The sequence below is a fragment of the Bufo bufo genome, chromosome 2 (genome assembly GCF_905171765.1).
Source record: "Bufo bufo chromosome 2, aBufBuf1.1, whole genome shotgun sequence".
NCBI lineage: Eukaryota > Metazoa > Chordata > Amphibia > Anura > Bufonidae > Bufo > Bufo bufo.
In genome coordinates this window covers 378,357,500-378,384,434 of record NC_053390.1, presented here as the reverse complement: position 1 = coordinate 378,384,434, position 26,935 = coordinate 378,357,500, and the positions used below count along the sequence as shown (strand labels likewise).

Here is a 26,935-nt window from a genome sequence, read left to right as displayed (position 1 = left end):
ACAATGCTCCATCACACGCGTCCAAGTACTCCACAGCGTGGCTGGCAAGAAAGGGTATAAAAGAAGAAAATCTAATGACATGGCCTCCTTGTTTACCTGATCTGAACCTCATTGAGAACCTGTGGTCCATCATCAAATGTGAGATTTACAAGGAGGGAAAACAGTACACCTCTCTGAACAGTGTCTGGGAGGCTGTGGTTGCTGCTGCACGCAATGTTGATGGTGAACAGATCAAAACACTGACAGAATCCATGGATGGCAGGCTTTTGAGTGTCCTTGCAAAGAAAGGTGGCTATATTGGTCACTGATTTGTTTTTGTTTTGTTTTTGAATGTCAGAAATGTATATTTGTGAATGTTGAGATGTTATATTGGTTTCACTGGTAAAAATAAATAATTGAAATGGGTATATATTTGTTTTTTGTTAAGTTGCCTAATAATTATGCACAGTAATAGTCACCTGCACACACAGATATCCCCCTAAAATAGCTAAAACTAAAAACAAACTAAAAACTACTTCCAAAAATATTCAGCTTTGATATTAATGAGTTTTTTGGGTTCATTGAGAACATGGTTGTTGTTCAATAATAAAATTAATCCTCAAAAATACAACTTGCCTAATAATTCTGCACTCCCTGTAGTGCTATATATTCGCTATATCGAATATTCGGCATTTTTTAACATCTGAAACCATGATTCCTCCCTGCTTCTTTCTTGTGGGTCAATGAGTCATTGGCCCACAAGCAACTTAAGCAGGAAGGAATCATGCTTTCATATGGAAAATAAAATGACGAATATTCTAAAAAACGAATATATAGCAATATAGGGAATATATTTGTAATTTTGAATATTCACATTTTTTTTTCCCAATCTGTACGGTTGTTCGCATACTCCTCCCCGACAAGCGTCCCCGTCACCATGGGAACGCCTGTGGGTTAGAAAATACCATCGGATCTGAGTTTTCCCTGAGATCGTGAAAACTGAGATCCGATTGTATATTCTAACCCACAGGCGTTCCCATGGTGACGGGGATGCTTGTCGGGGAGGAGTATGCCAAAGTGGAATAACAGTACAGATTGAAAAAAAAAAAAAAAGATGAATATTTTAAATAACGAATAATTCGCTATATTGCTATAACTTAGTTTTTTTTAGAATATTCATCATATTCGTCATACTCTAAAACACGAAGTTATAGCAATATAGTGAATATTCGTGAAATACACATATAGACTGCAATTTAGCTAAGATAGTGCTATAGTGATTTTTTTTAATAGTGTAAATTTTTTCCAAGTCTGAACTTCAGAAGAAACAAAAAAAATTAGACTATAAAAAAATACTATAGCACTATATTAGCTAAATTGCAGTCTATTTGTGTATTTTTCGAATATTCGCTATATTGCTATAACTTTGTTTTTTAGAATATTTGTAATATTCTAAAACAAGAATATATAGCAGTTAGTGATGAGCGGGAGGTGCCATATTCAATTTCGACGAAATTTGCGAATATTCGCTTGAATATTCGTCTCATATTCGTCAAAATCGAATATTAGTCATTATTCTAGTTATCGCGATTAATATGTGATTTAAATAATCGCGTATTGCGATTTTAACTTAAGGTAACTTTCCTATTGGTTTGATATCTAGAATTAGCGAAGATGACGAATATGACGAATGTATTCGTAATATTCCTCAAAACGAAGATAACGAAGTATTCTCCATCTTCGTCAACTTCGCTAATTCTAGCAATCAAATAGGAAAGTTGACTAGAGACAGCTAAGTTTTTAATTCGCTATGCCATAATATTACTTTGCATTTTTTTAAATAAATAAAATAATTATAATACTTGATAATTATTATAATTATTCTATTTATAAATAAAAAGCAAAGTAATATAATCGCATAGCGAATTAAACACAGCTGTCTCTATAGTCAACTTTCCTATTTGATTGCTAGAATTAGCGAAGTTGACAAATATGGAGTTAAAATGAAGATGGAGAATACTTTGTTATCTTCGTTTTGCGGAATATGACGAATACATTCGCCATATTTGTCATCTTCGCTAATTCTACCAAGCCAACAATAGTAAACCAGGTCTAAGTTGAAATCGCAATGCGATTACTTCAAGTTATATTAATCGAATTACGATTTCAACTTAGAGCTGTGTTTCTAATGGGTCTGCTTGCTAGAATTAACAAACTTAACGAATATGGAATATAGCAGTGCTAAGTTAAAATCGCAATTCGATTACTTCAAGTTATATTAATCGAATTGCGATTTCAACTTAGAGCTGTGTTTCTAATGGGTCAGCTTGCTAGAATTAACGAAGTTAACGAATATGGAATATAGCAGTGCTAAGTTGAAATCACAATTCGATTATTATAACTTGAAGTAATCGCATTGCGATTTCAACTTAATTCTCACGTCCGACAGTACATTCTAGTATGGAGGCGTTCCAATGGTGATGGGGACGCTCCATGAGCACGGAAGTCGGCAGAAGCGGCAACGGGCACTGAATGGAGCAGCCAGAAAGCCAGGAATCCTCAGGACAGGTAAGAACTACTTTTGGGAAGTGGGAAAGAAAAAAATATAACAATAAAAAATAAAATAAAAAAAAGAATATTCGAAATAGAGAATTTATAGTGCTATATTCAAAATATTTGTGAATTAGCCAAGTGCCGATATTCGCCCAAAAATTTGCTATTCGAATATTCGCGCTCAACACTAATAGCAATATAGCGAATATTTGTAAAATACACATATTAGCCATAGCCATAGCCAACCAATGGGAAAGTTGCCTTATACAGTTAAAAGAAAATCGCAATACGCAAATAATTAAATCACATATTATTCGCGATAGATAGAATAATGACGAATATTCAATTTCGACGAATATAAGACGAATATTCAATCGAATATTAGCAAAATATTGCAAAATCGAATATGGCACCTCCCGCTCATCACTAATTAACACAGATTTTCTTAGGTGTTCAAATACTTATGTTCAGCAGTGCAAAACAAAATAATTCTTAAAAAGTCATACAATGTGATTTGCTGATTATATTTTTTTTTATTCTGTCTCTCAGAGTACAAATGCACCTACAATGTGAATTTCAGACCCCTACATGATTTCTAAGTGGGAGAACTTGCAAAAGCGCAGGGTGTTCAAATACTTCTGTTCTTCACTGTAAATCCGTCTTGGTGCAATTCCACACAGTTCAAATTTAATATATTTTTGGGTTGAAGTTTGGGAAAACAGTACACGTGTGTCTTACAATACACAGGATAGTGGACAGTTTACATCTCTGAGTGATAACATGATATATTAGACAGAAATCCATGTTGGTACATCTCCAGGCAGTTCAAATATTCTTTTTTTATGTTTGCGAAAATAGCATACGTGTTCTTACAATACAAACGGGTAGAGGATGGTTGGCATTAAATCCTTGTCGGTCTATCTCCAGTCAGTTTGTGTGGTGATGGGGGAAGGGAAAAATAATCGCATAGTAAAATGACAACTTGTGTTTTACACTAGTGAAATCTTTATTCTAAATCTGTATATTTTAATGCACAAAAGACAATAGACCTGACTCTGTTAGAGATGCCGATACTCTGATATTTCTAAAGTCAACTGTCACTAGTAGTGTTTTCAGTGTGCTTGTGGAAATGGAAGGATATCGTATTACGCCTCCCTGTCTTTAAGCTGAAAAAAAAAGATCTGCAAATCCATTCTATACTTTGTGTGACTGTGTACATTTAGGCCTAAAAATGTCAGGGATACGGAAAGGTTAAAAAAAAAAAAAACAGCCAGAATGTGGGTAGTAGCTGAACCAGCTATTCGACCAGAAGTAGTAGTAGGCCGCAGTTGTCCCTGCTGGCTTTGGAAGGCCACAACATTATCATTGAAGAGAATGAGGAAATTGCGGATTGGATGGCTCACTCCTCCTCTCTGTCACAGCAGTATGGTGTTGTGGTGACTTCAGAGTCTGACACAGTGTCATGGAGCCAGGGGTCACAACGTTCCTCCTGCTCAACCTCTCTGCAGCCCCAGAGAAGGCTTTTAGTTGAGTCCTCTCTGTCTTCACTGCCTTCCTAGTGGGGCACATCGCTTTTTCCTAAGAAGTGGCAAGGAAACCCCACCATGCATTACAGCGGACAGTCAAGAAAGACCCCCTGTTAATGATATGTGTGACAGCTGTCACCATTTGGTCTGCCCTGAGGAGGAAGTTCAGGTGGAGGCTGGGGACTCCATGCATACAGTAGCTATGTTGATGGTGGTGGTAATAATGCCACACGTAGCCACGGCACTGGCATTGGGGACAGAGAGTCTCAGATCCTAGATATGAAGTTGCTTCGCTCAAAATTTCGGATTTATGCTGTATGGAAAGGCAAAGTCAGTTATTCCTGAAGTGTTGTGAGACTTCATTGAATAACTTCAGTGTTTGATTTTTAAAGTGGAAAACCACTTTAAAACTTGGATCTGAACTTGGCTTCTCTTCCAACTGGTATGTCGGAATCAAACCTGAGTTCGAATCCAAGTCAATCTCTGGCCAGCATTTTTACTTTCACCATTGCCATTTGGTGCCCCCTTCTGGATCTGACTAGACATAGATTTGCACAGCCTGCCTTTTCTGACGTTCCTGTAAATATGTTGGGTGTTACATAATGTACTGAATACTGAATGAAGTTCAGCAGTAGAATAAGGCTATGTTCACATTAAGTTTTAGTCCAACTTTTCATGACGTATTCATTAAATGGGTGCCTCCGACGGATGCTATACAGTTGCATTTGTCACTCTTGGGTTCCATTGTAAAAAAAATTAAGGCATATATTATTTACTGGACCCTAAAGGATAGAAAAGCATAGTGTACTGTGGTTTTCCATCCTTTTTTTCTTAACGCATATGTTAAATATTGGACAAAAATTTGATGTGAACAGAGCCTAAATGATGTGGAAGTCAGTGACATTTAATACATGGTAATAATTCCTTAACAAGCATGCAGTTTAGGATTCATAAGATCTTCACTCTATGTATGTTTGATTTGTAGGAAACCATTTTGCTTGTTAGAGACGCTATACAATTCCCACTCATGCATAGTCCCAGCAGCATGCTTATACCCTCAGGGAACGTCTCCAATTTCTTTTTATTTTGCCAACATGCTCAGAGAGCATATGGTCATGCTTGTTTAAATTCAGTAAGTGATGCCCGTGCCCGTGTGCGAAGTCTAGGTAATAGAAATGCAACACATAATAAGCTGTTTAACCAGGTGACTGTGTATATGTGATAGTAAGATTTCATGTTTACAAATGCAGAAGAGAGAAATTTGCAATTTAACTCTTTACATTTCATTGTGGGGGCAAAATAACTCCACAGAAATTGTAATATTTCAAAAGATTGTACCAAATGACAAACTCAGCTCAAACCTAAGACTGCAACTTCAAATCACATTTCTAGTATTGTAATCCAGCATCTCCACCTTGCTTTATCCTCATTTTATACCAGTTCCTATATCAATCATTTTTAAGAGGTTTACTGTATATATTTCTTCATGCTATAACTGTTCACCAGTTTCCCACCTTATCCTCCAGCCAAGCTGAGACAGGGAAAAGTCAAGCAGAAGGCGAAAGAGACAGATAGCTATTTGACTGCACTGTTCTGCCTCAGATCACCGTAGCATCCCTTGAGTCCCTCACATTCCCTAAATGCTGAATAGCACTGGGAAATGACAGGAGAAGCAATTCAAGCAAAAAGCTTCTGGAATTTTTTCAGGCAGTTTATTATCTGACAGCTATTCTTTGCAGGAGGAAGCCTAGAAAATCATAGAACATCAAAAAAGGAAATTGTTAAGTTGGTATTCTATCAGGTTATTTTATGAATAGGGGGCAGATTTAATAAGTATAATGAGGCAAAAAATGTCATCCATTCCAAGCAGAAGATTTATGATGCTTTCTGGGCACTTTGCAGGAAGTCTATCATCAGGGGAAGTTTTCTAAGTCAATTTTGCTTGAGTCTGCATTGTCATTTTTTGCACCAAATTTCAAAAATTTTGCAAGTCGTTTAATAAGTTAGGTGTAGTTTTAAATACGTATGTCTCGAGGTTCTACTCCAGTTATTATGCCCCCCCTTTTTGCAGTGAACTTATGATATTTGTGCACCTTTTTAATATCCTAAATATGGTCTACACTTTATGAACATATCTGACCACACACACTTAAAAAAACTGGAGTCAGTGAATGTTTTAAAACCACAAAGAGTTGCCAATTTTTGTACAACGAAGCCCAAAAGGTTGCAAAAGCTCACTCTCTGAGGCCAGAATTCTATAAATCCTTCCTTTTCTGTCTTTCTAGAAAAAGGGTTGTGTCTAAAAGATACCATGCAACAAGGTACTAATGGTGCGTGCCATAATGTTGGTGCAAAATACTTGTCTAAAGAAAATCAGCCAAGACTCTGTAAAGAAGAAAAACGTGTCTAACACGTTTAGAAAAAAAAAAAAAGAAGTATCACACAACGTGCACCATTGTGAAATTAGGGACAACTTCTACTTGTCTGGTCTAGGTTTATTAACAATATTCTAGACAGTATTAACAAACTGGGCGCTATGTACCTGTTATCACTGCAAACAACATGGTTACACAATTTAATTCTGATTACTTTATAAAACACACCATACTGCAAATTCATAAAGGTCCTCTACCACCACCACCACATGTCCAAGGTACCAATCTATAGCAATAATGTAGGAATAGTGAAGAGTTTTGTCAAAGATCAGCTCCACTCAGTCCTTTACTACCTTAAGACATGTATTTCAAGGGCCATCAATTTCTTTTCCAAAAAATCTATTTCATGTGATGCCGCAATATTTAATTGGACTGTCCACGCCAGATGACTCCGTTAACATCTTATCACAATAAACACTGTAAACCATTTGAAATTAAGAAAAGAAAAAGTCAAGAGAGTACAATTGATTTACAACATTTTAAGTACTTGAACTTATAGCTGACATGCTACCAACAGCTCACAGCAATTTTCCCCAACACCCCTCTGAAAATGCCTATTTAGCTCAACGTTGAGGATAGAAAATAATGTCAGACACCTATGGCACCACATGTCTTGTGCAAAATAAAAATCTTTTTTTTTATAAATCTATTTCTAATCACCGTTTCATTGAAGGATGGTCTCAGGAAACAGTCATGCCATTTCTATAGCCGTGACAATGAAGGCACATCCAGAAGAAATAAGTAAATCCTATTACAAAATTCTCACACCCTATAGTCAGTTTAACTTGCACATTAAACGTAGGTGTGCTGGTTTGATTTGCTAAATAAAGATAAAATGTATGTTATATAAATTGCTTGATATGAAGTTAAACAAAAAAAATAACAAAAAAACAACAACAACAAGACACTTAAAGGGGTTGTCTCACTTCAGCAAATGGCATTTATCATGTAGAGAAAGTTTATACAAAGCATGTAGTAATGTATTGTGATTATCCATATTGCTTCCTTTGCCGGATTCATTTTTCCATCACATCTTACACTTCTCGTTTCCACGGTTATGACCACCCGGTAATCCAGCAAGCGGTGGTCGTGCTTGTACACTATAGGAAAAACTGTTGGCCTCTCTGGTGACCGGGACCGTGGGAGTTCACATAGGCTGGTGCTTTTTTTTTTATAGTATGCAAGCACGACCACCACTGATGGATTGCAGAGTGGTCAGTAACCATGGAAACGAGCAGTGTTTAATGTGATAAAAAAATGAATCCAGCCAGCAAAGGAAGCAATATAGATAACAACAATACATTAGTAAGTTGCTTGTATTGACTTTCTATACATGATAAATGCCCTTTGCTGAAGTGACAAAACCCCTTTAAGGGTATATTAGACTGCCAGATTGTATGCCCGATGTTCGGTAATGTGTGTTCCTATGAACGCTTGTTAGTGATCATCTGGCAGCCTAATACTGCCTCTAAATAACGATCGCTCTTCCCCATGTTACAGAGGAAATCACTGTATGTGTCCTTTACTAGCTATCTGACGATTGCCATGAGGGAACGCTTCCCTCCCGACAATCGCTAGCAGCATCGGGGTGTCTAATAAACCCTTTCTTCTGTATGTTCACTAATATGATTATGTCCTGAATGTGGCATGATATGTGATATTATGACACAATCACCACACTTGTGTCAAAATTTTGGCAGGTGAAAAGTAAGCTAACCAATAATTGGTGGAAAAACAAAAATGTCCAATAATACACCAAGTTTATACCACTGTGATACATTGGCACATCTTTAGACTTTCTAAATTCATGCTGTCTTCATTTTAGGCAGGATTGGTAAATCTAAACCATAAAATCGCTAATACTTGCATACATTAGATACATACATCAAGCAATACTATATAATATCATAGGTAGTTATATAATAAAACTAGTTATAGTAATCTAAAAGGCAGTGGCCCACATTTACTAAAGCCGATGCACCTAGATTTTGGCATACATTGTGCCTAAAATGTGCATTTTGGTTCATCTAGGTTTAGATAAATTTTCTGTGCTAGTCTGAAAGGTGTAGGACTTAACTTACTTTAAGGGTAAGGGGTATTTCCTATGATGCAGTAATTCAGCATTCTGTGCCTAAATTAGGCCACAATTGTGCGATACAATTCTGTCTCAAACTAAGCCAACCCAAAGTTGGTGTAGAGTTATGCCTCATTCACACGTCAGTGTTTTGGTCAGTGATTTCCATCAGTGATTGTGAGCCAAAACAAGGATTGGAGCCTCCACAGACATAAGGTATAAGGGAAAGATCTGCACCTGTTCTGTGTTTAGAGCCGCACCTGGTTTTAGCTCACAATAACTGATGGAAATTACTGACCGAACACTGATTGTGTGAATGAGGCATTAGACAAAAGTGTCAGCCACTGTGATAAATCTGGTACAGGTCTAGGTGGCTTATCTAAGGGGATAATGTAACAAGATGTGCCTTTTTGATGTTTTTTTTGAGTGTCTGCTTGGTTTGAAGCAATTTTTTTTACAACTTAGCAAACTGTCACATGCTATTTGTTAGATTTGTCACACAAATTTTCAGTCTAAAGCTTAATGTTCTTCATTGCAAAGGTTCAATTTGTATATCAAACTTTTAGCAAAAAGTTGCAATGGTAAATCAGACCAAAAATGTAGCTCTGCCCAAAAAAATCTGGCCTCCCCTCAGTAAACGTTAACTGCCAGGCATGACACAAATTACACAAAAAATGCTGCAAACACTTCAGTTTTCTGGACAGTGCATCTGATCCAGTACCCTCTTGGTTTACACCGTCTACAGGCTTAGTAAATCTGCCCAATACTTTGCAAATCGGTATAAGCATAAAAGGGTAAACCCTAAAATATATTGCTTTTGCTCTTTTACCCTATGTAATGCACTATGAAAAATGCTGGAGAAGGAAAAGCCTTCAAATCAATGAGACTAATATCTTGTCTGAAAGACAGGTGAATAGATATTGCTAGATTTAGAGATTTAAATCAGGCAAAGGATTTGACACACATTGTAATCCAATGTATCATTTTTAGAATTTCATTCTGTCACTGTGTGTCAATAAAACTGCCAGATGTAAGCACTAAAATTGTCTGTCAAAGAATATTATGTTCTGAACCTACAAACCAACTTATTACATTTTACACAACTCCTAAAAGATGTTATATTAAAGAAAGAGCTTGAAAAAGATGACTTTTTTTGTAGTATAATTGACAGCAACCAGGTAGCATTAATTATATTTTCCTTCTTGGAGTTTGACAAACAGTAGATATAGCTTAGTGCATAAAGTACCATAGTAACTAACTAAGGGGTGGAATTCAGCAGGAATGAAATAAACAAGAACTTTTTCATTTGTATCACTCATACACATATCTGAAGCTGATGTCATATATCTATATCCCTGGTGTCAATTACTACTGTGTGTATATTAATGAGGTTTTCTGTAATTGGTGTATAATTGTTCTTATCCCCTGAGACCATGACACAATTTGGTTTAATTAACTTTATGTGATAGTCAAATTAACAAGGGTGATGGTCCTAGCAAGCAAACAAATGTAGTGGCAGCCTGGCAAAAAATGAGCCATATCTGTAAAAAGCTTCTTTGGGATTCAAGAAAATTAACAGTATATTGACAATTTGTTATTATGCCCCCAGCAGCACTAAATACACGCTCAGACAAAACGCTGGCGGCAGGGCAGGCAAGCACCTCCAAGGTGTAGAGCGCCAGCTTGGACACCCAGCCTGCTACGTACTCCTTCACCATCTTCCAAAATTTTTCCCTCCTTGTGCCACTAGGCCGCACATCAGGGAAAGAGTGCTGGTGGGGTGTCATGAAACTGTCTTAGGAATGAGAGATGAGACGTTCTCTTTGTAGGTGGATTTGAGAAGGGTGAACAACCAGTAATCGGTGTTGTCCAAAATGCGTAAAACACGTGAGACACGGGAAAGGCAGCCTAACATAAAGTCAGCCATGTGTCCCAGAGTCCCAACAGGAACTGTCGTCATCAGGAGGATGAGTCTCAATCTCCTCATCCTCTTCTGCCCATCCACACTGAACAGATGGAATTAAACTTCCATGGGTATTACCCTTTGTAGCGGAGGCAACCATCTTCTGCTTCTCCTCATCATCATCCAATTTGCGCTTAGAAGATGAACTGTGCGCTGAGAAGATGAACTGAGGGTAGTCTGGCTATCACCCTGTGTAATCTCTTTCCGCATTTCCACCTCTTTCACATGCAAAGCGTTGGCCTTAATTGTGAGCAAGGAGCGTTTGAGTAGACAAAGAGGTGGGATGGTGACGCTGATAATAGTGTTATCGCCGCTCACCATCTATGTTGATTCCTCAAAGTTTATTAAAACCTCACAGAGGTCAGACATCTATTCCCACTCCTCGCTTGTGAAGAGCGGAAGCTGACTGGAAAGGTGACGACCATATTACAGCTGGTATACCACTTCTACCCTCTGCTGCTCACAAAGCCTGGCCAACATGTGAAATGTCGAGTACCAGCCTGTGCTCACGTCGCACAACAGCTAGTGAGCTGGCAATTGTAAGCACTGCTGCATCGTTGACAGACCGGCGGAAGCTGTCGATGACTTGCGGATGTGTGTGAGCTTGCCGAGCTCCAAAGCCGCCACCAAGTTACGGCCATTATCAGACACAACCATGCCTTCTTCTAGGTTGAGTGGCAAGAGCCACAGCTCAGTCTAGTCACTTATCCCCTGCCACAGCTCTGCCGCGGTGTGCTGTTTGTCACCTAAGCAGATCAGCTTGAGCATGGCCTGTTGACGCTTCGCCACTGCAGTGCTACACTGCTTCCAGCTGCCGACTGATGACTGACTGGTGCTGCAAGAGGATAATTCTGAGGTGGAAGTGGAAGACGAGGCAGAGGAGGAGAAGTGGGGGTTGGAGCCACTAATGTAGGTGCTGGCAGAAACCCTGATGGAATTAGGGCCCACAATCCTTGGCGTCGGTAGCACCTGTGCCATCCCAGGGTATGACTCGCTCCCGGCCTCCACAACGTTCACCCAGTGTGCCGTCAGGGAAATGTAGCATCCCTGGCCGAAAGCACTTGTCCATGTGTCAGTGGTTAAGTGGATCTTCTCAGTAACTGCATTGGTCAGGGCACGGGTGATGTTACGGGACACATGATGGTGTAAGGCGGGCATAGCACACCCTGAACAATAGTGGTGGCTATGGACTGCGTAATGAGGGACAGCCACCGATATCAGGCTGCGAAATGCCTCAGTGTCCACAAGCCTAAATGGCACCATTTCCAAGGCCAGTAATTTGGAAAAGTTGCGCAATTAGTGCTATAGCCTGTGGGTGGGTGGCTGGGTATTTGCACTTTTGTTTAAATGCCTGAGGTAAGGACATTTGTACGCTGCGCTGGGACACGAAAGTGGATGTGGTCGCTGATGGCGCTTGCGAAGGTCCAGGTGCAGGGCGGGAGGCATCCGGGCCTGCGGCTATGACAGGGGATTGGCCAGCATGTAACACAGGGGAAGAGGAGGCAGTGGTGTGACCCGCAGACACAGATTGTAGACCCAGGCATTTGTCACAACCTATACGGTGCTTTGATGCCATGAAGCTGATCATGCTGGTGGAGGTGAGGTTGCTAGTGCTCACACCCCTGCTCATTTTTGTATGGCACAGGTTGCAAACTACAATTCTTTTGTTGTCCGCACTTTCCTCAAAAAAGCGCAAGACTGCGGAACACCTACCGTTTGGCAAAGGAGATTTCCACAAGGGTGTGCTCCATGGAACAGTTTCGGACCTGTTTGGTGTGGCCTGCCTTCTCCCACCCCACTGCCTTTTCCAGCCTGTCGTGGTGCTGCGGATTTCTCGCCCTTTGCTGTCCTCGCTCGGCTTGCCACCTTCCCAGGTTTGTTGAGTGACTTCATTGTCCACCACATCCTCTTCCACTTCCTCACTCTGCACATCCTCCTGACTTGTTGACCTAACAACAACCTCAGTTATTGACAGCTGTGTCTCATCCTCATCATCAACCTCTTGAGACACTAATTGCTGTTGACTTATTGGCAACTGTGTCTCATCATCATCATCATCCACCTCGTGAAACACTAATTGCCGTTCCCCACCGGCATCTTCTTGTGATGTGAATGCTTAAGAGTTTGGGAATCAGGGCACAAGATCTCATGTCAATCTTCAAGCAAGCTTGTCGAGAGGCCCAAATGAAGGAATGGCGCTGAAAAGAGCCCCTCGGAATATCCGAGTGTGGAATCACTTGTTTGGCAAGACTCTCCATGGGGGGAGGAAGGAGGATCAGGGTGAGGATTGTGTTGACCAGACTCTTGGCTACTGAGACTGGACTTGGTGGAAGACAGGGTGGTGCTTAACCGACTGGAAGCATTATCTGCTGCAATCCAACCAACCACCTGGTCGCACTGGTCTGACTTCGAGAGCGTTGTCCTGCGCCGCCCCGCAAACTGGGATATGAAGCTAGGTATCGTGGATGATTGTTTTTCTTGTGCTCTGACAGCAGGCACAGTTTCAACGCATCCAGGGCCACGGCCTCTGCATGCACCATCAGCATCATGGCCACTTCCCTGTCCCTTACTGCTCGCCTTCTTCATATTAAATGTTATATATGCTTGAAAGTATGTCACACGTACAGTAGCATAGGATTTGTAAGTGTATGTGCCAAAAAACTAAAAAAGGTATTTGGGATGTGGAAACGTCACACAGGAGATATACCGCAGATAATGTCGCTGATGTCAGCAGCGGCTAATAAAAAATTACAGGAATGTAATAGGTATTTGGGATGTGGAAACGTTACATAGGAGAACTTCTGCAGAAAATGTTGCTGATGTCACCAGCGGCTAATATAAAATTACAGGGAATGTCACAGGTGTTTGGGATGTGGAAACATTACACATGAGATGTAGCGCAGCTAATGTCACTGTCCTCAGTGGACACCGTCTACGGAATAGTACACTGGATGTCACAGATATTTTTGGGATATGCACACATTGCACAGGAGATGTAGCGCAGATAATGTCGCAAACTATTGCACGCTATTTAGCGAAAGATGCGCTAAAAATAGATATTTCTGCCACACTGACTAACACTAAGCCGAACACGTGTCATCGGGTGCTATATAGCACCTGATGACGCGTTCTGGCTAGCCAAGTACTGTAATGCCAGTAACCAACATGGCTGCAGCATTACAGTGAAGGGCAGTACTTACCTGCATGTTTATTGGCTACGTAGCAGCCAACAAACGTGTGGGGAGGAGACCTGAGCATTGCGCTTTAGCACATGCGGTATTCGGCCGAATACCGCCATGTGCCGAGCATCTCGATGATTGAGCCAAACTGGTGTGCGGCCGAGCATGCTCGCTCAACACTACATATCATACTTGAGCTTGGTGAGGCACCATTTATTTAGCTAACCCTATTGACATTTGTAAAATAGAACTCAAAATTTCTCATTTATTAATGGTCCCTGTGCTAAACCCCCCTATTACAGTCATCATATCCTTACCTATATAGTTGTACCTTGTGTCCTCAACCAATTGTGTTCATTATAGTTGGACCTTGTGTCCTCAAGCAGTTGAGTTTATTATAGTTGTACCTTGTGTCCTCAAACAGTTGTTTTATTATAGTTGTACCTTGTGTCCTCAACCAGTTGTGTTAATTATAGTTATACATTGTGTCCTCAACCAGCTGTGATCATTATAGTTATACCTTGTGTCCTCAGCCAGTTGTGTTCATTACATACTTTATAGTATATACAAGTGTGTTGCTTCCTTCTGAACAAGTTTAATTACAACACCAAGTCCTGCTAAGCTCATTGTTACTAGCAAAAACCTTTTGTAAGCAAAGTACAGTACAACCCTTATTGTCATGATTATTAATAGCTTCCCAGAGGGTTTAGTGTTGCCAGATGAGCACCACCCATGGTGCAGAGGCTCAAAACGCATGCAATACAGCAGGAAACTGAGAATTACAACTAGTGTAATAAGGTAACAGTTTAGCATCTCCATGCCCTCCTTGGCATATTGAATTTATTGTCTCTATGTTAAACTAATAGTTCACACAATTTACTAGAATCCTAAAATATCATGGATACAACTCAAATCAAAGGAAAACATTAAGAATGCATATTGATAAAAGGGCCACAAACATAGCAATATACAAGCAGAACCATCCTGCCTGATATACGTTTGCATGTCCCTGAAGTGATTCATTCTGGAGGCTGAACTCGGAGCAGCCAGATGCAAGAAATAGCCAGTGCAATTTATCCCATTAATGTAAACACATTAGCCAAGGCAAATAAATTAGATTTCAGAACGTTCATATTTCTCTGTTAGATTACTGAAAACAAAGTTGGAGTATAAAACACAAACATTAATATCTTTTTGCTGGTATGATTAATCTACATAAGAAAAATGTGCTCTGAACAGACTTCTGGCGTTGGCTGGGAATCTAAAGTATCCAGTTAAAAGCAAGAAAGCTAATTAAATACTAAATACATCCAAGATCCAAGACACTTCCATTTGTATATCTGAAATAATTTCATTAAATAAATGTAGACACACGCAAATAAATATATGTACATGTACTGTACATACAGTTTTATTAAGATGGAGAGAGAAGTGAATTTTCACCATTTTCCACCATTCACGTTTGCATTATATGATTATTTGTCTGGGGTTCCACGGTTCTTACCATCAAAATCTGGAATCATGACTGAAACATGATGAATCCCATAAGAAGTATAATCCATCAGGATGTGTTATACTAGTCACAGCTGTTATGAGTGGTGCCACTCTGCAGTTCCCTACACAGTGAAGAGCTAAGATGCCACTGTGCATGGAAAAACATTGCAGAGGAGGCACCCAGGGGCAGACTGGGAACTTAAAGAGGCCCAGGAAAAAATATAACAGTCGCCTCATGTTGTAGGTGAGGCCAAATTATCATAAGGTGCAGTAACACAAGTAGGCAGGGTCAACGCAAGCCACAAGTAGGCTGGGTCAACGCAAGCCACAAGTAGGCAGAGACCACAGAAGTGGGCGGGGCTAGCAATACCATTTTGCAGCGCAAAATACTGCCCCAGCAAAAACAAATACCACAGTGCAGCATAAAATACTGCCCTATGACCATACTCAGGACATAGATAAAGTGGAATTCAGGAAGGCACCAGCGGCCACTGGCCATGTGCATAAGCATTAGTTAATACTGAGAGCATCAGATTGTTATGTATCCACCCAGCGGAGGGCTTGGGTGGCCCCCAGTGCATTGGCCTGCCAGGAAATTACCCTGTAGGATCAATGGCCAGTCCGCCTCTGGAAGCATCAAGATGCCTTTCATTCTCCAGAACTTTAGAAGAAAGAAATATCTCCATATAGGGGTTTTCCAGGATCAGGCAAAATTTGAACACAGTGAAAAATGGAATAAAGTTATAAAAGCTGCAGTAGTCGCCTGGTATCTGCCATGTGCTGTCTCCAAATGTCTGATCAATGGCATCTGCAAAAATACAGAACATGTTATATTCTTTTCCGCATTACGGACAAGGATATAACTGTTCTATTATGGCCTGGAATAGAGATGAGTGAAGATTTGAAAAATTCTATTTGGCAGCTTTGACAAGAAATTAAATTCTTTACGAATTACTTCATGACGAATCCCTTTCCAATGACGGGGAGCGGCAATCACACTGCCCCCATCAGTTAACCCTTCAGATGCCACGTTCAACTCTGATTGCGGCATCTGTGACTCACATTCAGCAGCTCAGGGATTAATCAGGGTTTAAAAAAAAATTATACTGAATAGAGTATAATTATTTTTACTTCCAACCATTTTAGCAAAAATGAATCCGTTACCACGAAGCACGAGAAAATTTGTCTTTCTAGCTAATCAAATTTTACCAGAAATTCGAATAGAAGTCCACTTTGGATACTTCGATTAGCTCAACAGTAGCCTGGTTGTTTCATTCTGTAAAATGTGGAACGCACACGGCCGGTGTCCATGTTTTGCGGATCTGCAATTTGCAGAACACAAAACAGGCAAAGGACAAGTGCATGAGCCATTAGGCTGAATTTACATGTTCAGATTTCTTGATGCAGTTTTTGGAGTCAATGCCAGAGGTGGAATCAAAGCAAGGAGAAGAATCAGCCTGTCCTTTATACGTGTCCTCATTTCTTGAAGCATTCTTGGCTTTGGCTTTAAAAACTGCATCAAGAAACCTGAATGTGTAAAGCCATTTCCTAGAGCAATTAAAATGACGTAAAGATATTGTGTCTTTCCGTAATGCATTGTTCAAGAATATCCTTTAAAAGCATGTGCAATTCAAATTTTTAGCACCATATCTCTCTTTTTTTAAATTATATTTGGAAAAAAAAGTAAATTTGATGCATTTCCTACAAATTCATATAGCATAATTTTTCACCAATCAAAAATCTTTTATGCTCCCCAGTGCTTTTTCTAACCACCATCGGAATTTATTTTAGCCTAGCCGTGATTTCAAAATCTGGATAACTGAAAATGATTATTATCCATGAGGCATTTGAAACTAAAAAAATCACAATGAGAAAATTTCTGTAGTTCTGAACACATACTATAAATCTGTGACTTTTGCTTTGTTATCGGCGAGGATATTAACAGCTTTTATACATATGACAATACTTACAAATGGGGCGACTAATGGGGAACTAATAATGAGTTCAGAAATAAAACTTTATCCTTCTAAATGACACACATTCAGATACTAATGCAAACTCATTTCAATAAAAAAAAAAAAGCTTAAAAACAAGTAAATGAAAAACAGCTGAGTCAGAATACAGATTGCAGTCTCTAAAAATAAGAGGAAAAAAGTGTGGGAATATGCAAAGAGTACAGTGGTGTGTCTTCACCAGTAGTCACAGGCTGAGGCTCATTAGCTGAGTTAATAGTGTGCTCACAACACCTGCACACCTCTCCTGAAGGAAAAGACACAAACCAAGTTCTACAGATACGAAAAGCTTTCATTTTTGTATTTTAAAGTTCCAGAAAAAGCAGCCTTTGTAAAAGGCCTCATGCACACGGCACGGCCGTGGCCGTATTGCAGCCCGCAAACAGCTTGAATGGGTCCGCAATCTAGAGCTGCTGTGCGGAACGGAGGATCAGAACCCCACGGAAGCACTACGGAGTGCTTCCGTGGTGTTTTTCTGTCCATGCCTCCCCATCGCAAAAAAATAGAACATGTTCTATTTTTTTTGTGGTGCGGACGGATCAAGTTGAATGGGTCTCGATCCGTCCCGGCCGCCACACGGCCATTGCCTGTGCATTGCGGTCCCCAATGCACGGAACGGACGCACAACGGCATGAGGCCTTATTGGTCACAAATTGGTCACAAATTGGCACAATTCAACACATATATGCAGTGTCGGACTGGGGTATCAAGGGCCCACCAGTAGAAGTGACTCTAGGGGCTCACCCTATAGTTTCATGCAAATATGGACACTTAAGGGTGTTTTCCGATTTGCATCAACATCCTTTAAAATAATCCTTTTTATAGGAAGCTGTAGTATAATAGGACAACTGACCGCTGCAGCTAATCACTGGCCTTGGTGCTGTACACCACTGAGGCCAGTGATTAGTTACAGCAGTCAAGTGCGGTACACAGGCATTTTACCACGGCAGCCAAGCCGAAACATTATGTCCCAGTTGCAGCCTGGCGGGGAGAACAGAGTATTGGTGCGGGATCGAATAGTGATCAGAATGGTGAGTTTAAGTGTTTTTTTTATTTTTTTATTTTATTTTAACAGCATCCCTGTAGTTTGGCCTCAAAAGATGTAACTTAGGCACCCCCTTCAAGCTCAGTACTTAGATACCATAACAATACCAAGCTCTGTACTTAGATAAGGTAACAGAACCAAGCTGTGTGTATAGATACAGTAACAGAAGCAAGCTGCGTACATAGACACAATAACTGTCACGGATGTTCCTGTGACAGGTGGCAGGAGATCTGTGAGACTGGCAGCACGTGGTTTAATCTGACATGTTTTCCGTTTCGATCAAATGACGTCTGTTTTGTTTCTGGTGCTTGTCACACCTTCTTTCCCTAGGTGTGGCTATTATGGTCATTTAACCTTCTCTATTTATTGTTGTTTCTCCCACTATGCTATGCGGTTTATAGCTTCAGTTTGAGTTGTGGATAGCTGGTGTGTGGATCTCGGCTGAGTTCCTGGTGCTGCCATAGCCACTTGAAGTTAAGTGTTTTCTTTCCCTTTTGTATTTTGTTTGGATTATTTTGTGTGTTGCATTTTCCTGTCATTTGTATTAAGGCCTGAGGGAGACTTCTTTTCATCCTTCCTTGCTTTTGGAGGAACAGGTTGTCTCAGTCCTGACATTAGTACCAGGGTCCTTTAGGGTTGAGTTTGGACACTAAGTATTCCTGTGTATGAACTCACCTACCTCTGGGGTTCGTTCATACTGGTAGTTAGTCAGGACTTTGATAGGGTTTTACTAGGAGATGTTCCTCTCCTTTTCCTAGTTTACAGGCCTTGTTCCCTCACCCCTTTCCCTCCTATGTTCGGTGTGGTGTTTCCCTCCCACACCCGAACATGACAATAACAGAACCAAGCTGTGTGCATAGATATAGTAACAGAACTAAGCTGCATACATACATACAGTAACAAAAACAAGCTGCCTGCATAGATACAGTAACAGAACCAAGCAGCGTGCATAGATACAGTACCAGAACTAAGATGTGTGCATAGATACAGTACCAGAACCAAGATGTGTGCATAGATACAGTACCAGAACCAAGATGTGTGCATAGATACAGTAACAGAACCAAGATGTGTGCATAGATACTGTAACAGAACCAAGATGTGTGCATAGATACAGTAACAGAGCCAAGCTGCGTGTATAGATACAGTACCAGAACCAAGCTGCCTGCATAGATACAATACCAAAACCAAGCTCTGTGCATAGATACAGTACCAGAACCAAGATGTGTGCATAGATACAGTAACAGAGCCAAGATGTGTGCATAGATACTGTAACAGAGCCAAGATGTGTGCATAGATACTGTAACAGAGCCAAGATGTGTGCATAGATACTGTAACAGAACCAAGCTGCCTGCATAGATACAATAACAAAACCAAGCTGTGTACATAGATACAGTACCAGAACCAAGCTGCGTGCATAGAAACAGTAACAGAACCAAAATGTGTGTATAGATACAGAAACGAAACCAAGCTGTGTGTATAGATACAGTAACCAAACTCTTTTAGGCTACTTTCACACTAGCGTTCAGAGCGGATCCGTCTGATGTTTCATCAGACGGATCCGCTCCGATAATGCAGACGTTTGCATCCGTTCAGAACGGATCCGTCTGCATTATTACTTAGAAAATTTTCTAAGTCTGAAAGTAGCCTGAGCGGATCCGTTCAGACTTTACATTGTAAGTCAATGGGGAACGGATCCGCTTGAAGATTGAGCCATATAGTGTCATCTTCAAGCGGATCCGTCCCCATTGACTTAACATTGTAAGTCTGGACGGATCCGCTCGCCTCCGCACGGCCAGGCTGCAAGCAGCGTTCAGGTGTCCGCTCACTGAGCGGAGCGGAGGCTGAACGCTGGCAGGCGGATGCATTCTCAGTGGATCCGCCTCCACTGAGAATGCATTAGGGCCAGACGGATGCGTTCGGGGCCGCTCGTGAGCCCCTTCAAACGGAGCGCACGAGCGGACACCCGAACGCTAGTGTGAAAGTAGCCTTACACGCACACTTATACACATGCCAGCACTCTTTTACACGCATACTTATACACTTGCCGGCACTCTTTTACACACATACTTCTAGACATGCCGGCCTTTTTTTTTACACGCATACTTCTACACATGCCAGCACTCTTTTACACGCACACTTATACACATGCCGTCACTCTTTTACATGCATACTTCTACACATGCCGGCACTCTATTACACGAACACTTATACACATGATGGCACTTTTTTACACGCATACTTTTACACATGCCAGCACTCTTTTACATGCACACTTAAACACATGACGGCACTTTTTACACGCATACTTTTACACATGCCAGCACTCTTTTACATCCATACTTATACACATGCCGACACTCTTTTACACGCACACTTATACACATGCCGGCACTCTTTTATATCCATACTTATACACATGCCAGCACTCTTTTACACGCACACTTCTACACATGCCAGCACTCTTTCATACGCACTTTGTCATACATGCAGGCACTCTCACATACACACACTGTCAGACATGCAGGCACTTTTACATACACACACTGTCATACATGCAGGTACTCTTACATACACACTATTTCATACGTGCAGGCACTCAATCAGCGTTGGTATGGAGCCCTCCTTCTAATTTAGGATGAATCGCAGGCAGCATGCATCCTACTATGTACTGGAGGCGGAGCTTATTGCAGACAGCTTCTAAGCAAGGAAGGTCACTTGCTGGTTGGGGGGCCCACCGAGGATTTCCCCGACTCCCCAGTGGGCCAGTCCTAGCCTGCATATATGGTTTCTACACATTTCCTCCAACATGCTTAAAAAGGGGCCGGGCTTAGCAGAAAGTGAGTAAAGCTTTGTGAAAAAAGGGACAGGGTCTTAATATGTGCCATTTGGTGCCAGAATACTGGTACAATTCTGGTGTATAAAAAAGTAAGCCAACCAATGTTTGGTATGGAGACAGAGAAAAATGTCTATCCCTGCACCAGATTTATTATTCAGCCTAAGTCACTAATCAAGTGCAGGTCTAGACAGAGGGAGTAATTTACTAACATTTTTACTCCAATATTTGTTGTAAAAATTGTCAAAAGAGCCCTTTTTGTGACTTTTTAAATGTCCTTGCCACAAGATTTTGTAACATGGACATTTTAACCCTGTCTTCTACACTTGGGAGTGATGGGGGTGTGGCCAGGGCCAGGAATTTGGCCTCACAAATTTATTATCTTTTAGGCCTGAAAACAGGCTAGAGTTGTTTTTTACTCTAGGGGTACAGACTGCCAGAGGTGCACCTACTTTATTACAAAGTGCACGCCTTGTCACATCATAAATTAAGTGAACGGGAGAAACAAAACAAGCATAAAGCACAATTTTTTGTAAAGGACCCCCAGACTGTCTAGGTTTAAAACATCTACAAGATTAGTAGATCTGGGACATTTTGTGTCTTAAGGTGTAGTGATCGCTTCAACCATGACCCTTTAGATGCGCCGATTATCGTTTACAAAATTGTAATTTTGATCCCATATTCCATTGTTTGCAAAGCAGACAGTTGCATTTACACAAAGCGATAACTTGAGTGGCGTGTTAAAACACACCCACGGTGTAATCGTCCGTAATCGTGCATGCAGTGAACGATTCTTGTTTACATGTATGAAATTGTTAGCCTCCAACGATGATTTTTGTGCCCGCACACTATTGAACCAATGAGAAATCTACCCATTGTCAGTTGTCACTCTATCGTTCACTGCTTTTACACTGCTCGATAATCGTGCAGTTTCGCTCGATTTAACTATAATTTACACGATAATCGCCATGTGTAAAGGTACCTTTACGACTAGCATTTTTTGTTTTTTCCCTACAAAGCAAGTAATGTAAAAATGCCTGAAAAAAACACCAAGCGCTACAACATGCTGGGTAGATTTATCAAAACTGGTGTGAAGAAAAACTTGTTTAGTTGCCTATGGCAACCAGATTCCACCTTTTATTTTTCAGAGCTCCTTTAGAAAATTAAAGGTGATAAATATTTACTGCGTTTTTAAAAAGACGCCAGAAAGACAGAAAACTGGTAAAAATCACTTGTGTGTACTTTGCTTCATTAAAGGGAACCTGTCACCTGGATTTTGTGTATAGAGCTGAGGACTTGGGTTGCTAGATGGCCGCTAGCACATCCGCAATACCCAGTCCCCATAGCTCTGTGTGCTTTTATTGTGTAAAAAAACGATTTGATACATATGTAAATTAACCTGAGACGAGTCCTGTCCCTGAGATGAGTCCAGCACAGCCCCGCATCCTCAGAATCTCCTCCTTGCTCCCCGACATCAGAAAGCTAGAGCGCCGTAATCTCGCGATGCGCGAGCTAGCGCATGCGCAGTTCCTTCCCTGAGGCTAATGTCAGCACAGGGAAGGAACACAATGACGACACTGCGCATGCCCTAGCTCGCGCATCGCGAGATTACGGCACTCTAGCTTTCTGATGTCGGGGAGCAAGGAGGAGATTCTGAGGATGTGGGCGGTGCTGGGCTCCATCACGCTGGACTCATCTCAGGTTAATTTGCATATGTATCAAATCGTTTTTTTTACACAATAAAAGCACACAGAGCTATGGGGACTGAGTATTGCGGATGTGCTAGCGGCCATCTAGCAACCCATGTCCTCAGCTCTATAACCAAAATTCACGGTGACAGGTTCTCTTTAACATCTGGAGCTGGAGTTTTTACTGTAAAAAGCATAGGTGCTAAAGCACCACAAAAATATAAAAGTAAAAAAAAACGCAGCTAAAAACCCTTGAGCAAGTTTTGATTTACATTCAGCAATATTCAGAATGAATGTGGCCATATTGATGGTGGATCATTGGATAGTGATAGAAAAGTATATAAAAGCCATAAACGGTTACAAGCAATTCTTAGGCCTCTTTCACACGGGCGTCATGTTTTTGGCCCGGATAAGATGCGGGTGTGTTGCACGATTTTTCCTCGCGAGTGCAAAACATTGTGATGCGTTTTGCACACGCGTGAGAAAAATCTGCATGTTTGGTACCCAAAACCGAACTTCTTCATAGAAGTTCGGGTTTGGGATCGGTGTTGTGTAGATTGTATTATTTTCCCTTATAACATGGTTATAAGGGAAAATAATAGCATTCTGAATACAGAATGCATAGTACTATAGGGCTGGAGGGGTTAAAAAAAAAAAAATAATAATTTAACTCACCTTAATTCACTTGCTCGCGCAGCCCGGCTTCTCTTCTGTCTCCTTCTTTGCTGTGCACAGGAAAAGGACCTTTGATAACGTCACTGCGCTCATCACATGGTCCATCACATGATCCATCAGCATGGTAAAAAGATCATGTGGCAGACCATGTGATGAGCGCAGTGACGTCACCACAGGTCCTTTTCCTACTGCACAGCAAAGATGAAGACAGAAGAGATGCCGGCTGCGCGAACAAGTGGATTAAGGTGAGTTAAATTATTTTTTCTTTTTTTTAACCCCTCCAGCCCTATTGTACTATGCATTCTGTATTAAGAAGGCTATTGTTTTCCCTTATAACCATATTATAAGGGAAAATAATAATGATCGGGTCCCCATCCCGATCGTCTCCTAGCAACTGTGCGTGAAAATCGCACCGCATCCGCACTTGCTTGCGGATGCTTGCGATTTTCACACAGCCCCATTGACTTCTATGGGGCCTGCGTTGCGTGAAAAACGCACAAAATAGAGCTTTTTCACGCAACGCACATGTGATGCGTGAAAATCACCGCTCATGTGCACAGCCCCATTGAAGTGAATGGGTCCGGATTCAGTGCGGGTGCAATGCGTTCACCTCACGCATTGCACCCGCTCGGAAAACTCGCCTGTGTGATAGGGGCCTTACACTGTGATCATTAAGTCATTTTTCAAATTTCCCCAAAAACTGTAACGTAACTGCAGGGAGATAATCTGTGTCAAAATCCCACACCTTTTCTGTTTTTTTATAATGTGTTTTTCCATCTGGTGCAGATTTTGACACAAATTTTAATGTCATTTTTAGGCCTCCCATTGATTTCAACTGGAATTTCCACATGCGATGTGGAGCAGAATAAACATATTGCTTTTTTGCAAGGAAAACCTTCAATCTATGAACTACAGTGTGAATTTCCCATTGAAAACATCGGGGGGCAGACTGAGAGCATATACCATGCAAAGTTTCATGTGAAAAACGGCCATGGCCTGGTTCACATGCAGTCGAAATCGCATGAAGACCACACTGTCTATTTCATATCCGCAGCAGGCAAAATCTGCAGCAAAATCTGCATGTAACCCACCTGCACTTTGCCATTGATTTGTTGGAGATTTTCCACATCAAAATGGATGTACCCTAAGGTATTAGGTATGAGTATTAAGCCTCATTCATACGTCAGTGTTTAACGTATGTGTGCTGAACGTGTTCTCCGCGGACAGCACACGTCCCCATTCATTTTAATGCATGTATTCACACATCAGTGTTTTAGCGCGGTCCATGGGTCCGTTTTTTTTAGCACGGAAGCATGCTCTGTTTTGTCTGTGTTCACTGATCCATCACACCCAATGTAGTCTATAAGTCCGTGAAAACCATGGATGCAAAACGGATGGCATCCGTGTTTCACCCGTGTTTCACGGATCATTAGGAAGAGATGCTTATTTTTCAGCTGCACAGTGTCCGTGAAACACGGATGACACATAGACAGCAAAGAATGGACACACGGATCCTTCACGAATGCATCACTGACCACCTTTTCACGGATTTGAGAACGGACACGAAGGCTTTACTTGCAGATTTGCCATGTGAATCTGCATGTGTAAAATCACATTTCACAGCATAAGGGCTCATGCATTTTGCGGTCCACAAGACATGGCTCCGTTTTTTTTTTTTTTGCGGATCCATTGTAACAATGCCTATCCTTGTCCACAAAATGGACAAGGATAGGACATGTGGCATTTGTTTGCAGAACTGACTTGCAGACATACGAATACGGAATGCACACGGTGTCATTTCTGTTTTTTCTGCGGTCCCATTGAAATGAATGGTTCCGCATAATGACATTTTCGAACATCTCGCCTACACATTGCAGAAATGTTCTGTGTGTACACGAACCTGCGGTGCGGATTTTGAAATCCGCAGGAGGTCAATTCTTTCTGCTGATTTGCATTGTGGATTTAACTCTTTGCAACCCATACAGTAGAGTGAAATCCAGAGCGAATCTGTCGCAAAAATCCACAAGTAACGTGTGTATTTTGATGCAGGTCCATTGGGGAAATTTTAGCGAAATTCGTACGCAAATCCACATGGAAACTGCTTCGCCTTATATGTGTGTGTGGCCTACGACAGTTTTTCAGCCGCCAGATTGCGACCGTTTTTACGGAGCATGTTAGCCCTATGACAAGAAGATAGTTACAGTACAATATGGCAATTTAAAGCGAGCCAAGAGAAAGACCAACAGCAAATGATATACCATACACAAAGAAAAGATCACACACGTGCAAGCAGAATCGTCCTCCACCCAACCCACCTAAGGGCTCATGCACACGACCATATGGATTTTGCGGTCCGCAAAACACGGATCCGCAAAAAAAGGGTGACATGTCTGCGCTGCATCCTTTTTTTTTTGCGGATCCATTGTAACGATGCCTGTCTTTGTCCACAAAACGGACAAGAATAGGACACGTTGAAAAAATTTTGCGAAACAGACATGCGAACATACAGACACGGAGTCATTTCCCTTTTCTTTTCCAACCCCATTGAACTGAATGCTTCCGCATCCAGACCTGTAAAAAAGGGAATGGAATCATAAAAAAAAAAAGATACGTTTGTGTGCATGAGCCCTAAGGCTGTAATCGCACACGCGGATTTGACGTGGAGCAGATACTTTTCCTTCTTTTCGGATCCACTACAAGTTTTGGTTCAAAAACTGCATAAAACTGGCACAAAAGCAAAATGTGATTCCAGCCTAATAGTGCCAAATCATACAGTACAGCAAGAACAGCATAATGCTGGCATCTATCACAACCTCTCCTCCGTGTTAGCGTTCTCGTTCTCCTGATCTTTTAAGGATTCTGTCCTTACCTTAGAATGACGGCTGCGATCCGAGCACATTGCCACCTCTTCTGACAGACACTGTCCTCCAGTGCTGAACGGAAGGCTCTCAGAAGGCCTTACCAGCGAGCAGCTGATGTACAGACTACTGTATGCACAGACGATCCCTCCCCAGCACTTACACGGCATCAGGGGTGGGCTGTCACCGGGGCTGGAGGAAGCAGGCAGTGCTCATTTTTACTGTGCCCCAAGGGACACGCCAAGAATCATCTCGCCGTCTTATATGAATGCAGACACTCAACCCTTTCATGTGTCCATGTCTCACGGTAGAAGCTATCACTTATCCATGCCTTCTGAAAGAGACCGGCTCTTTGTCTAAATTCAATGCCTACTACATGTGAAATTACCTCCCCTTTAATTAAGCTCCATTCAGAGCCCTATTACCAATATCTGCCTCTGAGTCCGGTTCACACATCTGCATATAGTTATGATGGAGATATGGGTTTCCCTATCTATGACTAATCCATAACACTATAGTCAGCCTGTAATGGCTGCTCCCAGGGAACAATAGATTGTATCCAGCCTCACAACAAAACGAAGATCCACCTAATATCCCTCTACGGAGGACCTTTCACGTCTC

General features: G+C 41.3%; 1 protein-coding gene across 1 annotated transcript in view; it reads right to left on the bottom strand.

Annotated features, from left to right (window-relative positions):
* The window catches only part of LINGO2 (leucine rich repeat and Ig domain containing 2), a 44,772-nt gene extending 18,341 nt beyond the window's left edge, over positions 1-26,431 (bottom strand). Inside the window, exon 1 of the mRNA XM_040420331.1 lies at positions 26,326-26,431. The gene's annotated coding sequence lies outside the window, so the exon portion shown is untranslated. The remainder of the gene's footprint in view (positions 1-26,325) is intronic.
* Positions 26,432-26,935: the final 504 nt, after the last annotated feature.